Source organism: Ischnura elegans, chromosome 8, assembly GCF_921293095.1.
Source record: "Ischnura elegans chromosome 8, ioIscEleg1.1, whole genome shotgun sequence".
Classification (NCBI taxonomy): domain Eukaryota; kingdom Metazoa; phylum Arthropoda; class Insecta; order Odonata; family Coenagrionidae; genus Ischnura; species Ischnura elegans.
In genome coordinates, this window is record NC_060253.1 from 64,292,920 (window position 1) to 64,307,667 (window position 14,748).

A 14,748-nucleotide genomic window follows, 5' to 3' on the forward strand; every position below is an offset into this window, starting at 1 on the left:
TAAGGATAACATGCGATACCAAGTAGAAATAAAGCATTCATTGTTTAAGTTTTATTTTTTATTCTGAAGAGTATATATGGAATGATATATGTACATTGAAAATCAACCACGATCAAGTCCGAAACAATTAGCTTTAAAGCAGGGGTCAAAACCGGGAAAGTATGTTAATGGAAAGCAAGGGTCGATGCCAGGAGAGTATGTTGATGAAAAAGCAAGGGTCAAAGCCGGGAGAGAATATGTCAAGAGCAAGCTCTAAAAACTAAAGATGTCTCAAATCGCACAAATCCACTTAATCGCAACGAGGTCCAAATAAGGAGTGGCCAACTCACGCATTGTCTTTTATAGCAGCAGTGCGCGACTCCAGTCAAGACCTTCAACACCTACACTACCTAGGATTATTTAAACATTAAATTTAGTTATTTCCTAAGTATAAAATCTAAATAAATTTTTGAGTAGAATTTCGTAATCCTAGACTGCCACTATGGCTGAAAATAAGTCATTATTATGAATACAGTCAGTATAGTTTGTGTAAATCTGCTATCGATACAGATATAAATATTCATCTCATTTATGACATATTACTACTTATGTAAGTACCTAGAAATTTAGTATGGGTTACATTCTCCAAAGACTTCTTATCCAATCTAATTAAGATGCTCTCAAGAACATTAGGGTTACCACAAAATATATGTGATTTTTGTGTGTTTAAATTTGCATTATCAGTACTCCAGCTTAAAGTACTTTCATTCACAGTTTTAGAGCTCATAATGATGTCGTTTTGGGTAGGAACAGAAACTAAAATATTCATATCATCAGCATATAGTATGATTTGGAACCTGGAATATTTCTGAGAGAAAGAGCTAAATCATTTATAACGATTAAAAATAGGACTTGGCATAAGATAGACCCTTGAGGGATTCCTATGGTGGTGGAAGTACTTTTAAAAGAGTATCTACTACTCTTTAAAGAGAGTGAGACAGCCTGTGTCTAATTTCTAAGGTATGACTGAGGCCATTTATTGGCAATGCCTACTCCCAAATTATTAATCTTATGAAGAAGGTGAGATAGAACAGGAAACAGGAACATACAAACAAGACTAAATGCATGGCCAAGAGGTGCTACTGGAGCCTATCAAAGTTATAAAAGACCAAGTTTCTATCAGTAAATATAAAAGCTAGGATATACAAGGCTTCATCTAAGCCTTGTTTCCATCCAATGTTATTGTATGGGTCAGAAGTGTGAACAATAGTGAGACAGAAAAAGTAGTTGATTACGCTAAAAAAATATTGAGAAGACTCCAAAGACCAACATATAAAACAAGGATGTGGATAGTCAAAATGAATGTAGAACTTATTGAATTATTCAGAATGCCATATTTTTGGCACTGATAAGAAGCAGGAAGGTCAGATGGTTTGATCATATTAGAAGAAGTGAACAGAAATATAAAAAAAGTGGAAAATGGTAAGTGAAGCACTCACCAGAGAGACCAAGAACAATTTGGGGCGACGAAGTGGCAAATGTCATGAGAAAATTAGGTGGAGACATTGAGCTGGCAGAGAGCCTGGAGGAGGCTGATTAACAAGGCCAAAAATCAGCTGGGATTTGAGTGCCCACAGGAGTGGACAAGTGAGGAAAGTATTTTAAAATAACTATTATATTTTTGAATTTCATACAGTTGTATAGAGTATTTGAATTGCAATATTTAGAAGTAATTTGTATGTAAAATAGGATTGAAACATATTTTACCTACCTCTGCTTAAAGGACTCTTTAAGAAAAAGGATGTTGATTTTGGTACAGTAACATTGTGTAAGGACAATCAGAGTCCTGGCAAATGTGTAAAAAAATTACATTTTCCATGTTGGGAAGAAGCCGATAAAAACCAAAATTTTGAAAACACTGGAAGAGACTACTTTTTACTTTCAGCTTAACCCTTTTGAGATGGCGGAGTTTTCGTCTTAGCACGACTGCAGTACTGAGCCCCAAGAGACTCTTCTTTCTCATGGTACGGAGCATTTTTGGAGGACATTTGTTAAGAAGGGTCTCGTGGAACCTTTTTTGACCCCTCCCCGCTGGGACCCTGAGAGTAGTTGTTCTCCCTCATTACCGGGTTTATGGCCATACCTGTGGCATTGGTTCACGGTCAACTTATGTATTGCTTATATGCATTTAGCTCATGGATAATTGTTGCTTGCACGTAAATTGCAGGCTTTGAATTGAATTCCTCATTTTTTTCTGAGCATTGTCAAATTTTAAACGAAGCTCTAAGGTCAATATTAACACATTGAATGCAGAAACAATTTCCATGTTGATGTTTATACAGAACTTGAGATATAAGTTAATATATATCGAGGATTTCGTTTAAAAACTGTGAACGCAGCTCAAAAGACAAAGAATTCAATTTTTAAGTTATATTTCTTGAGAAAAGAACAAATATTTATTTCAAAAACTGACTGGATAAACAATAGCATGACCTGCATTACCACTAAGAGGGATTATAAAAGAGGAGGGGTCAGGATACCTGCTCCCGGATTCCAAGGGTAAAGCCAAAACCCCACTGTGTTGGGTTCCGAAACAAAGACGTTGTACACCCGCGACCATCATAAAAGGGGGAGAGCTAGAAAACATATATATACGGCTTTCGTTCTTCTGGCCAGGAAAATCTCAGATGGAAATATACGGCTTTCGTCTCCCGGGTCAGGAAACGTCCACACGTATATATACATCTTTAGTAGGGAAAAGGTTAATTGCCCTGATTGATTTCTGCAACGTTAACGTGTTGTTTTCAAGGGAGAGAGCCAACTAGCATAAATTTTTCATGCAAGGCAAGGTTTTGTGAATCATTTTTATGTGGAGAACAATTTTTGAAGTAGTAACGGGAATTCTCAATACTAGCGAGGATTCCCTGAGAATTTTTACATATGCTTAGAGTCAGTGAAAAACCTCCAAGAATCCTGCTCAAATGCTGGGGGGAATCTAACAATGAAGTTGCAGTTTTTCTAATGCCATGAACAGGTTTCTAATGCCAAAACTAGGGGGGGGGGGGGGGGAGCAGCGCATGGTTGTTCAAGTTATAGGTAAGATTTAAGAATGGCAAAGGTGAATGAAACCAACATTTTTAGGCAACTGTAGCAGTTCTGTATTCGTTTTTAAAATTAGTTGCTTGAAAAAATATTATTTTCTTTGATATTTGCGATTTTTCTTCTAGGGCGGGGGGAGTGGGGGATGGCGAGAGGAGGCAGCTGCCCCCTCCTGCCCCTTGCTGGGTACGCCCATGCATCAAATATTGATTGTGATATATCGGTAGAAGCAATACAAAAGCTGGGCAATGCTGTCTATATTTTTCGTGTGGAAATAATAATTTTTTGAGAAAAAATTGCAATTGGTAACTTTCATGGAGAATTTGAACTGCCACTACATTCCGATAGTAAAATGGGTATGCAGAAAAGTTTCTTGGGTTTTCCACCGCTTGATGTTGTCCATGTCTCCTGACATTTCGAGCAGCGACTTGCTGATCATCCTCGGGGGATCTTCCGAATTCTGATCCCCTGAGGATGATCAGTGAGTCGCTGCTCGAAATGTCACGGGACATGGACAACATCAACCGCTGGAAAACCCGAGAAACTTTTCTGCATCTGATTCGCCGGGAAAACCTAAGATCATACAAAATAGGTATGTATTGAAGGAATGGTGTGGTAGATATTTTTATAACTTCATTCAGTTGACTTCACTTTGGGCTGGAAATTAAATTAGAGATGTAGTATATGCTGCACATCGAATGAAAAGATTTAATAATAATAATGCCGTCTTTATTTCAAGCGAATTTAGGACTATTTAGTCCTTTCTTACAATTTACTCGTTTTAACAATAATTTAGATTTCTTATTAACCACTGCGTACGTCGGTGAAGTGAGACAGGTGTTTTGCGAGTAGGATTATGCGCTCAACGCATGAGCACGTTGGCCGAAATCATACCCTCAATTTGATCATCGCCGCGAAAAACTACGTTTGAACTTAACGCGTACCATTCAATTTTCCCTCTAGTGATCCTCTCCCGGTGGTTGCTGCCATCTTCCGTCATTACAGCAAATACGTTTATGAGAAAACTTCCAGCGAAAATGCGACTTTGGAAAATAGAATTCTCCAAAATATAATTCACCAATAAAATTTTTCTAAGGGAAATTTTCATGAGTACCTAATACTCCCGTGAAATTTCATTTTTCAATGAAATCTGATAATTTCAATGGAAACTGGGAGCGATAATACCTCTTCTGGGAGATTTTTGAACTAGTAGCGCGCCATCTAGCTTCTCGATGCTCAACTCGGTTAGTTTGCTTGGTTGTCTGCTCAGTTACAGTGATGGACCGTGTTTCTCTGTCTTCCTTATGTCCCTCCCCTGTTTGGGGGCTTTTTGCCTCCACTTTGTGCAGCGTTGTGGCCATTTCCATTTCTTACGGAATCAGTCAATTTTCCTAGAGGTTGACTGTGTCGTCAAATTAGTTTTATCAATTTCGGTGTCCGAATGACGTGTGTGTTATGTTATGCAGTCTGCACCTTTGCTCCTGGATGCTCCGAAGCCCTCTTGACGTCAGTTTACCTTTTGTTTATGTTGAAATAGGTGACTGCAGTGTTTGCATTTTTTGACTGTTAGTGTTTGTGTTGAGAGCCAATTACGGATATTCTGCATTGAAGCGTTTCTTTAATTTCCTTGGACGAAGAACAGGTGAAATTCGGTGAGTAATTGTAGGTTATATTCTTTTCGATTATGGTTTCAGCTCGGGAGCAAAGGTGGCATGTGTACTTGTTGTCGCTACGGGGGAGTGTAGGTCATTGCTCAATAGCAGGACCTCCCGACTAGGTAGCGTGGTCACTCCTTTCGAATGCCTTAGCGAATGTACTCGTTGGGTAAAATACTTATTATAATCAATAATAGTTTCTTAAAAGTGATTTATAATTTTTCGGGAAACATGACCTTAGCATAATGCGTTTCGGTGCACCCAGCGAAAGGCACCCGAATGCAAAATTGTTTTTATTAACAAATTGTGTTTGTGCAAATGCTGATTTTTTTGTTTACAGTAATGATTAAGTGTGAATGTGCACTCAGTTTTTTTGTTAGACTCTTAGAATTTGCACTTAGCGTTCCATAGTGTTAGTAATAGTTACCTGTGCAACGTAAGTCCTCGTAGACCATCAGAAATATCGGGCCTCGTATAATGATGGCCTGAATTTGAATGCATATTTGAAAATAAGTGAACAGTCGCATGCCAGGTGACGAATGGTTGCCTGAACTGCGGCATACGTGGTTGTCGGTTAGGGCGAGGTGGTCGAGGTAGAGCTCACCTGGCGGTAGTTTTTACCAGTTGCAAAAAGAATTCTCGAATTAAGGTATGGGAGTTCTCTGTCACTTTAAAGTCGTTTAAGTTCGGGATATTATTGGTAATATTTATGCGAATACCGGCAATTTTTTATTCTTTTTCATTTTGTGAGACACTCAGCACGATTTAGGTCTCTACGTTTTTTACACCGGGAGATGTTTGGGTTAAGAGTAGTTGCTATGCCCTGGCGATAGGCTACCTTTAAATATAACGAGAACTCGTGGTTATAGTAGCTCGTATTGTAATTTGATTTGTGTTGAGAAAATACATTTGGTTGCATGGTTTGCTAAAACGGCATTTTTCCTCATGCATCCGTTTGGATTCGTATTCGTATGGAAATGGCGAGAAAATCTTAGTGAGTGAAAGCTATTGTAGAAATGTGTCAGAGAGTTGCGAGTGATTTACTACTTAATTTATTTCATAAACTGTTTATTTCTTATAGCCTTTTCTCTTCATTCGAATTCCCCGGGTAACACTAGTACTGTTATAATAATAGTGCCGTCATCAGTGTTGTATCGAGTGGTTACTGGTTAGCCCTTTCTTTTGTCAGAACTGAAAAGAAAGATTTGATTCTTCACATAAATATGATTTGAATCGGTTAACCATACGTTAGATCCATTTAATCACTGAAATGTATAGGGATATCAAACTTCCTATAGCAGGCTTAACTATTTTCACTTCGGGAGGTCTTTGTTCTGCGAATCCATTGCAATTGGTAGATTTGCAGTCGAGCGTCGTACGTTATCCCTGCGCATGATGTACAATTGACATTTAAATTCAGCTGAGCGAAATACGAGCGAATTGCTTGATTGTGTTTAGAGCAACGTGTAATGTTATTTGTATGATATAGGCTGAGGAGGTTCAAGGCTGTAGAGCCGATATCCGCGTGCAGAATTCTTGGGTGTACCGTTACGGTAACATATTTGCCCACGCGAGCGAGCGACTGTCGCTGGTATCTGTAAAATAGCGAGAGTGGCCCGTATGGGTGTGATTTCTATGATCACGCTGGAAAAGATATTTTAAATCGGAGTGTCAGGCTCCCGTAGTTCCTCCTAAGGGTTTGTCAAATCCTTTCTTTCTGTTCTTGATCCAATTAGGTATCTTATGAAATTGGGCTATACAGATGTATCTGGAGGAAGTATTTGGCTCTCATTCTTTTACCTTTGCATTAAGTTAGTGTACATCTTGAAATTAGGATCGTTTTCTGTAGTTTGATTTCCTTCAGGTATTGGACGCGTTTTAGCATGTCACACATAACATCCGGGTTGAAGTAACGCGTTTCAAATTTATATGCATAGGTAATGCCTAAAAAAAACATATTTTAAGCCCTGGTCACCTGATACCTTGACCCTTTTAGGTATTGAGGTGATGTATGACATCTACTGTATTCAAGCCATTTCGTATCAGCGCAACTAATTGCCGGAAAAAGGTATCAGACCCTGTTCTAATACTGGGCATTCGTTCTACCCAAGAACCCTAGAAGGTTCCCGTGAACCCATGTAAGGTTCTTGGTTCTATCATAGGCCAGTGTATACCCACTGTGGTGCTTGGATCATGTAGGCTAACACTGCTTTGAGTACCTCCGTGCCAGAAGCGGCATTCTGTCGTTTACACTGTTTTATTGTACTATTTGATGAAAATAAATGTTTATCAGTTCGCCGCAGGCATTGAAGCGGCGAATCAAATTGATGACCAATGAGTGCGGGACTATCAGTCATTGATTAACAAAAACAGTGGTATCATGACCTTAAATGCAATCCCACGTCGTAGCTATCGTCTTGATCTCAAATGTGTGGGTGCTTAACTTTGCATTAACCTTTTTTTGTTGTGATTGAGCGTACTTCTCTGCCCAGTGAGGTGCCCATTTATGCCTGTATTTACAATAGTTATGGATGCTGTGGCTGCATAAAAAAAAAGAAAAATCGCATTTACCGCAGTCTGGAGAGAGAAAACTGATATTTTTTTTATGATCGTAGCATAGTAAGGTTACCTAGGTCATTGAGGTGATCAATCGCATTTCCCGTTCCGGAATTGAGCGGGCCAGACTACATATTCGGCTTTGTAATATTTCGTGCTTCTGGTAAGTGGAAAATAATGGTCTCTGTTTGTTTTCTTCGAAATTCCGTGAGGATAATTCAATTATGAGATAAATTTTAGATTCACTTTTATTTCTCAGTTTAAAGTTCTTTTGTGCTTGTTATATGGAGTTTTTAAAATTTTAGTTCTTGTGTTGCCCTCGGTCTATCATTTTATCAATCCTGGGAATCCTCTCGCGGGCGAGCTTGAAAACACTTGGACATTTTCCACAATCCGAGAAAGTGTATTTTCTCGATATGGCTGTATCTCTGCCTTGTCGTTGGCGAACTGCTTCTTTCTACACAGATTATCCTCGGAAAATCGTTCCAAATACTTCAAATCCTTTACAGAAAACTGCTTTGTGCCAAACTCTAGACGCAAATCGGTAGTTATATTCTCATCCATGTCTCTCAATGTGGAGAAAACGTTTAAGAGTACCTTTTCAGAGAAACGTGTGTCCTTGACACTCATTTCGTCGTTCATCTCACGCTTAACCGTTGCTTAGTTTTAGGAAACTCCATGGTCCCCTAGATACCCAAAATGCGCTGAACTGGCAGAAATTTTATTGCACCCTTGCAATTCTTTCAAGGTCTCACCCAGTGGTTTAGTTCGCAGTATTCGGAAAGAATTGTAAGCTTTAATGTAATAACCTAAATATTTAAGCTTTTTCGAGGATAGTTTATATTGTCCTTAGCTCTGTGATATTTTATTTGCTATTATTGTTACGGTGCACACTCTTATACAGTTAATGCTGGCTTGCACCAGAAAATAGCGGCTTTTGTGTTTGCGCAATGTTAAATATTTGAGTTCTTACCCGTGCGTGGTCACCTGGCAAGTGGTTTAAGGTTTTACCGTTGCCCTGAAAGATAAAAGGGCTAAACAATTTTTTTGATCGTAATACGGTGAGGGTATATCAAAATACGTTCAAAATATCGACTGTTACATCAAAAAGTTAGAATTTCTTAGCTTGATTTGTACGCTTTTAAAATTCCGTTTAGCCTATTATAAACTATTATCACTCGTGAACTTTCACACAACTTTTTTTTTGCCATTTTGTGTCCCAATTCACCCACGTTATGTCGTTAGGGGAAATTTGGAGTAGCTACGCCTCCACTGATTGTGTGGTTTCGTTGTGTATATTTTAGAAAACTACCGTGTATTGTTCATTTTGACGTTGGAGGAAGTTGTTTTTGAGGAGAGGGTTGAATTTGATTGCTAATCAAATACTGTCAGAAATTCACTCTTTTTTTATTTAACGTGGATCAGTGAAAATCATTCAACTTTTATCCGGGGTGACGATAATGCACGCAATTTTTAGAGAGTCTCCCTCACCCTTATGCATAATTTTTTAGCTCCCCATTTGATTTATGGACATCTTCGGAGGGCGATTCAGGTGCCGATGTTAAGGGAATTTAACCCTTCCTCCGAGGTGTCTGGTGTTACATAGCTCAAGAAAACTTTAAAAGTAGCAAAGATCGTCTTAAAAAGGACATTTCTCCCCACTTTCTTCAAATAACAAAAGTTAGCCATTATTGAAAGTGAACTGCGCCAGTATTAACCCCCACGTATGCCACTCGCGGGCATGTATTCCTCTCTGCTGTATTTTAAGCTTCATTTCATTGCAAATTGTATTTTTTTACTTTTGCCTATGCCAATTAATGTAGCCCTGGATGCAAGGGCATTTTACATCTCTAATTTAGGAGGGTGATGAGGGAAGGTATGACCTTTTCATAAAAAAGGGTAGTTCACTACATCAAAGAAAACGAGAGGCATTGATTGCCATTCATTACCCTCCATTAGTGTATTCATAATGTACAAATTATTTCGTAATAGAAATCCCAGTTTAAACGAATATTAATGGTCGATTTTAACCTCATTTGAAAAAGGCCAGATTGGCACCCATGCGATGGCACTCCACGTGACGTCACAGGGACCTAGAGCAGTCAGGGGTTTTACATCGTCTGAGATTACCAGTGCAAGCATGAGGCGCAGAGCTTAGGGAATCATCTCTTAATAATCACCTATTAAAATTGCCTAAGGTAGGAAAGTTTCCTTCGTTTGATAAGGTATTAATAATTCTTATTTAAGCCAAGCGCTACCTGCTAGCTGGGTACTCTGCTACCTGCTAGCTGGGTACTCTGCTACCTGCTAGCAGCCTGCATCGTAGCGGCGCTCATAGCCTAGCGCCACTGTGGCTTCATACGGCGGCAGCCGACCCAGAAAGGCGTCACACCGGCTTTTCCCAGCATTCATACTTAGCCGTCGCGTTTTCGCGTGTTTGAAAACTTTCACTTTTCATTTAATCGCGAAAAATAGATATCGTCATTTAAAAATTTAAAGCGTGTAATACATACTCCAATATTAATAATCTTTCGATATAGGCAATTAAAAAATTATAGGAAACCACCCAATTACGTGTGTCACGTTTTTTCCACAGGTAGGTTTACACTTGTAAACGGGTGTTACGTGTTTTCTCGCATCTTTACTAATGGCTAATTATTTCATACGAGTCTGTGAAGTTTATAATATTTTTTCTCGACTAGATTTGCGCATTGATGTACCCTATTTTTCTAGCGATTTTCCTTCATTAAGTATCGTAAACATATGAAGATTTATTTCTCTCTCGTTTCCAATAGGTTGTTATATTTAGTTGTTAATTTGTAACTTAAGTTCTAAGGATATGGAGACATGAACATAAGGAATAATGCCCGAAGAATTCATCCCTCAGAAATCTATAGAAATTTCCGCTGAGTTCGCTATGTAGATGGTCTCTGCAGCCACGGAGGATCAGCTAAGGACATGAGCTGCATTAATTACAATAATCTCTCCGCCGATATTGCTCCCCTCTAATTGTTCATGTAACGCGTAATAGATGGATTCTCGGTGAAAGACGCTTCGAAGATTAATAAGTGTGCCCGTTCGCGGCGAGCGTCCTACTGCCCGCCTACCGGCGCCTCGACGCCGGGCTGCGTCTGCTATGCTTTGGGTCAGTTGGGGTTTTGGGGGGTGGGGTCGCAGGGGTCATGACCCCCTTAAAATTTTATCATAAATGTTTGGTAGTTATTAGTTAAATATTTTTTGTATTCTTGTAAAGGAGCGAAGAGAGAGTATATGCAATGCATGGCTACATGTCTCAAACATGGGATAAGTTAGGAGTTGTATTTATCGTAGAGCGAAACACTCCCTTCTGTCAAAGTACCCCTCTCTCTCGGCGGGTATTCCATAACCCCCTCACCCAGGTCATGATCCCCCCCCCCAATTTGATGCTGAATCCGCCCCTCCCTTGGGTCCCCCACCTTCGCGCTGAATTTAGACAGGTTGTGGTTTAAAGGCTGATGTAACGATATAGCAGACTAAATTTTAGCGTGAAAAGACTGCAACGCAGCAAAATCTATTGGGAACGAATATAAAATTATGCCCTTTTATATTTTCAACCCCTATCAAGGTCATGTAGTGAAGATCAAGAGTTGATGTAGCGGTCTCAATTGTCTTATTTGGCAACTTTTTTTATAATGAGGCATCCACGAAAATAAAGGCGATTATTCCGATCCGCCCAACTAATTGTTTTTCCTTTCCCCTTTCTCTTAACTCCAACCCTCGCGTTAACTTTTTTTATCTATCACGATTTTCAGTATTTTCTCTTACATTAGTAGAGATTCTTTCCAATAAAATTGTCTTTCTACTCCTTTTTTCTATTTTCCCTCACCATATCTAATACTTCCTCGTTTGTCTCTCTTGCCGTCCATTTCGCCTTATTCGTCGTCCACCACACCCACGTCTCAGATTTCTCTTTCCCCAGGTCCTCCTCCTTCCTCAACGTCCACGTTTTTGCCATGTAATTCATCCCTTTGTACTCCCCTTTAACGTTGATTGGGAGTTACTCCTCCCACAGTATTGGTTCAGGGCATAATTCATTTATTAATCGCCGTCCATGTGTGTTGTACTTCTCGGGAGTATGCGAGGTATCTTGCTTCATCAGAAAAACGTACATAGGAGATGTCTATGACTCGATGAATGTGCCGATAAAAGATCACCACAGGGCGACGAAAAATAAGGAATTTCGTCTTCCGCCGTTGCCGAACTCGCGTGGTCAGGACCCGGTCACGGCATTAAATTTGAGGAGGCGGAACTTTTAACGAAGGAGTGCAGATACTTTCCTCGGCAAATCAGGGAAGCCATAGAAATTAAAAAAACACCGTTGAATTTCAACAGAGAGGATGGATACCTACTTCAGGGCGCCTGGAAATGACTCATCCAAGAGACAGCCAATCAGAGTGCAGCACCCATACAGCCCACGAAATATAATCGAGGCAACCACAAAAATGTTTAAATTAAAAAATAGCAATGTCGAGTATTTGCACTTAGTTGCTATTTGTACAATTGTTTTTTGATTATGCTATCTCTTTAATTTTATGATTCCTCTTTACACAAATATCAAATTACACTGACAACGGAAACATGTGCGCCAATTTTTAATGTCTTTTGTTAACTTGCTGTTAGTAAATTCAGTTACCAAGAAGGGATTGGAATGTTCCAGTTTATTTTTAAGTGTAATATTTCTGATAATAAAAAAAAACATGTAACCTCTTTCTGGTGTTGGTCATATCCTGGTGTTACCTTCTCCGCTGTTCATCAAAAGAGCCGATAATGGCTCCCCTTTCTTGGGAAAGCTAGAATCGTTGCGGAAGATAAAAAAATGGCGCCATGCATTATTTTCGCTGTGGGAGGTGATCCGGGGTGGCCGCAATCTTAATCCGCTTACTCGAGAAGGGTAGCCAATACGGTTTGCGTGTCCATTCACGCTAAATTGCTGTGGCCAGCAGATTCTTCCACTCGAAATGATTTCGCTGCACGGTTAGAAGAGACTTCGGTGTCACATTAAAGTTTATCTCCTCTTTCAATCTGTATTGCTACTTATGAAAGAATTGACTTCGATAAAGAGCGATGTTTCCGCCGATAAAAAGAGGCGTATAAAATCGTTTTAGGCTTAACTTGGTTGAAGTGCGATATATCCTTGATAAAAAATACAAATGGTAATTTCCAAAGTTTAATGCAAAACTCATCAATTGACCATAGTTTCGACATGTTATGCCATATCCAAGACGTAACTTGTCGAAACCCATTAGACCTTGAAAATGACATAACATGTCGGAACCAATGTCGGTAGTTGAGTTTTGTATAAAAGTGTGGAAATTACCATTTGTAGTTATTATCATGGATAATAAGCTCTTATAAAAAAAAATTTTTTTTTAAAACCAGCCTTTATATTTAGATTACAGGGGATGAGCAACGTTTATATATGACACAAAGCAAAAAAACTCAGTGACCCCGAAAAACCAAAAGTGACGTATTAAAAAAGTCACTATATTTATTAAATTTTCAGTGAATGGTAAGCCCCCTATGTTTCAAAATGCCACCCCTATGCTTTTAAATGCCTACCCCTATGTTAAAAATGCCACCCCCCTATGTTAAAAATGCCACCCCGTACGTTTTATGTAACGGTAAAACAATATGGCCTAGTCCATATCCATTCAGGCAGTCAAAGAAAAAATCTTACCTTCATAGTCTCCGATTTTGTTGAATTTAGCATATGTCAAACTTCAGGACAAAGTAAGTAATATGTCATTTTTATTTTTGTCCAAAAAAATTTTTGGCCCGAGATACATTCCACCGAACATGGACCCGCGGGTGCTATTTTTCACTTGCGATTTTGGACAAAATACTAAAATGCTCATATCTCAGGAATGGTTCAAGATATTTTGCTAATTTCTGTTTTATTTGAAAGATAATAATTATGTGATTAAATTCATATGTTTGATTTGAATATTTGTGCCCACATTATTTTGCTGCAATTTTTTATTTTTTAATTTTTTTTAATTAAAAAAATTTTTTTCTCGAAAATGCCAATCCTAAAAATTTTTATTTTTTTTCTGTTCATCAATATCATTGAGCACTACAATCCCTGAAAAGGAGAACTTCCACTTTTCAGTTTAACAGGTTTTATAAACAATTCAAAAAATTTCCATGCATTACGCAAGTTTCCATTACCACATTCTCAGATCACAACACAAAATCACAATCTATAGTCTAACTTTAATTTTTTTATCCTTCTTAACTATGAGTAACAGGCACAAATTTCAAACATATTAATGGATTTCAAATTATATGTGCAAGTTAAAAATATACAGCTTCCAAGGCATACTTCTCTGAACTCTGCTTAGAACTGAATTTAACAATTCCATGAACTAAAAATTTGTTCAATGGCATCAGATATGGCCTTTGATATTGAATGATGTCTTCCTGTTGAACCAATAGGAACTGGGGCACTCAAAATCTTCAAAACATCGTGAATTGCAAGTGAGCACTGGTGGTGGTGTTGCTGTCTTTCATCTGGGAATCTATATCCAGCAGCCGGTCCATGTGGCAGCATAAAGTTTACAATTATTTCACTTAACTCACAACTGATATCTATAATCTCTGCAATCCACCAGTCACAGTCATACACACAGGCCACAAACATTCCTTTTTGTAGGTTGTGAATTTGAATATTCCTTTGGGATTTCTGAGATCTTGGTTTGACAAATGAAATTTTTTCTTTCATACTCTTTAAATTTCGTGCAATATAAGTTTGCCCGTCAATTTGAATCTAGAAATGTGTCTTCTGAATTCCTTTCTCAGGGGTAGTTTGGTTTGACCATTCTTTTATTTTCTGCTGGCGGAGTTCTTCAACTTCCTCTTTGGACTAAACTTTCTTAACAGGACTAACACCAATTTCTGTAGCTGACTGATTCAGGATATGTAGTTCTTCCACTGCAGTTACAAAATCTGTATCGCACACAACATGAGAGGCTTCTTGTTCACATATTGTCATTTATTATACAGTGTTAAAGCATTGAGAATGTAAAAAGTCATTACTGGAAGCATTTTCACTTTGAAACAGTCTTTTAAAATGAGCACTCTTATTTCCAACCTGAAACAAGTCTGTCTTTTTGCTAGTCTTATACATATAACACTATTTTGTGGATATGTAAATAGTCCGTACACTTCACTCTCCTATGGCCCCAGTCAGAAGACATTTCAAGAATTTTTTTCCACGAACACCACAACTCGGTCCGTCAGCAGAATTCTCAAAAAGTTTCACAGGTACTGTTAACCAAAAATTTCTTAACTGCTCTCTTTGTTTGCCTGTTGACAACTGAACTGTAAGTTCATGTGTCCTCCCTGTTATATGCTCGGTCAAAAATATATGATTTTCTGGTTTATTTCAGATTGTTATAGTGTTCTGTACATTCTTTAATTA

The 14,748-nt window shown here is 38.5% G+C and overlaps 1 protein-coding gene across 7 annotated transcripts in view; it reads left to right on the forward strand.

The window, feature by feature from the left end:
• The first annotated feature begins 4,337 nt into the window (after positions 1 to 4,337).
• The window catches only part of LOC124164308 (neurabin-1), a 253,486-nt gene continuing 243,075 nt past the window's right edge, over positions 4,338 to 14,748 (forward strand). For all 7 annotated transcript variants that reach the window (XM_046541564.1, XM_046541566.1, XM_046541568.1 and 4 more), the window contains exon 1: positions 4,338 to 4,730. The gene's annotated coding sequence lies outside the window, so the exon portion shown is untranslated. The remainder of the gene's footprint in view (positions 4,731 to 14,748) is intronic.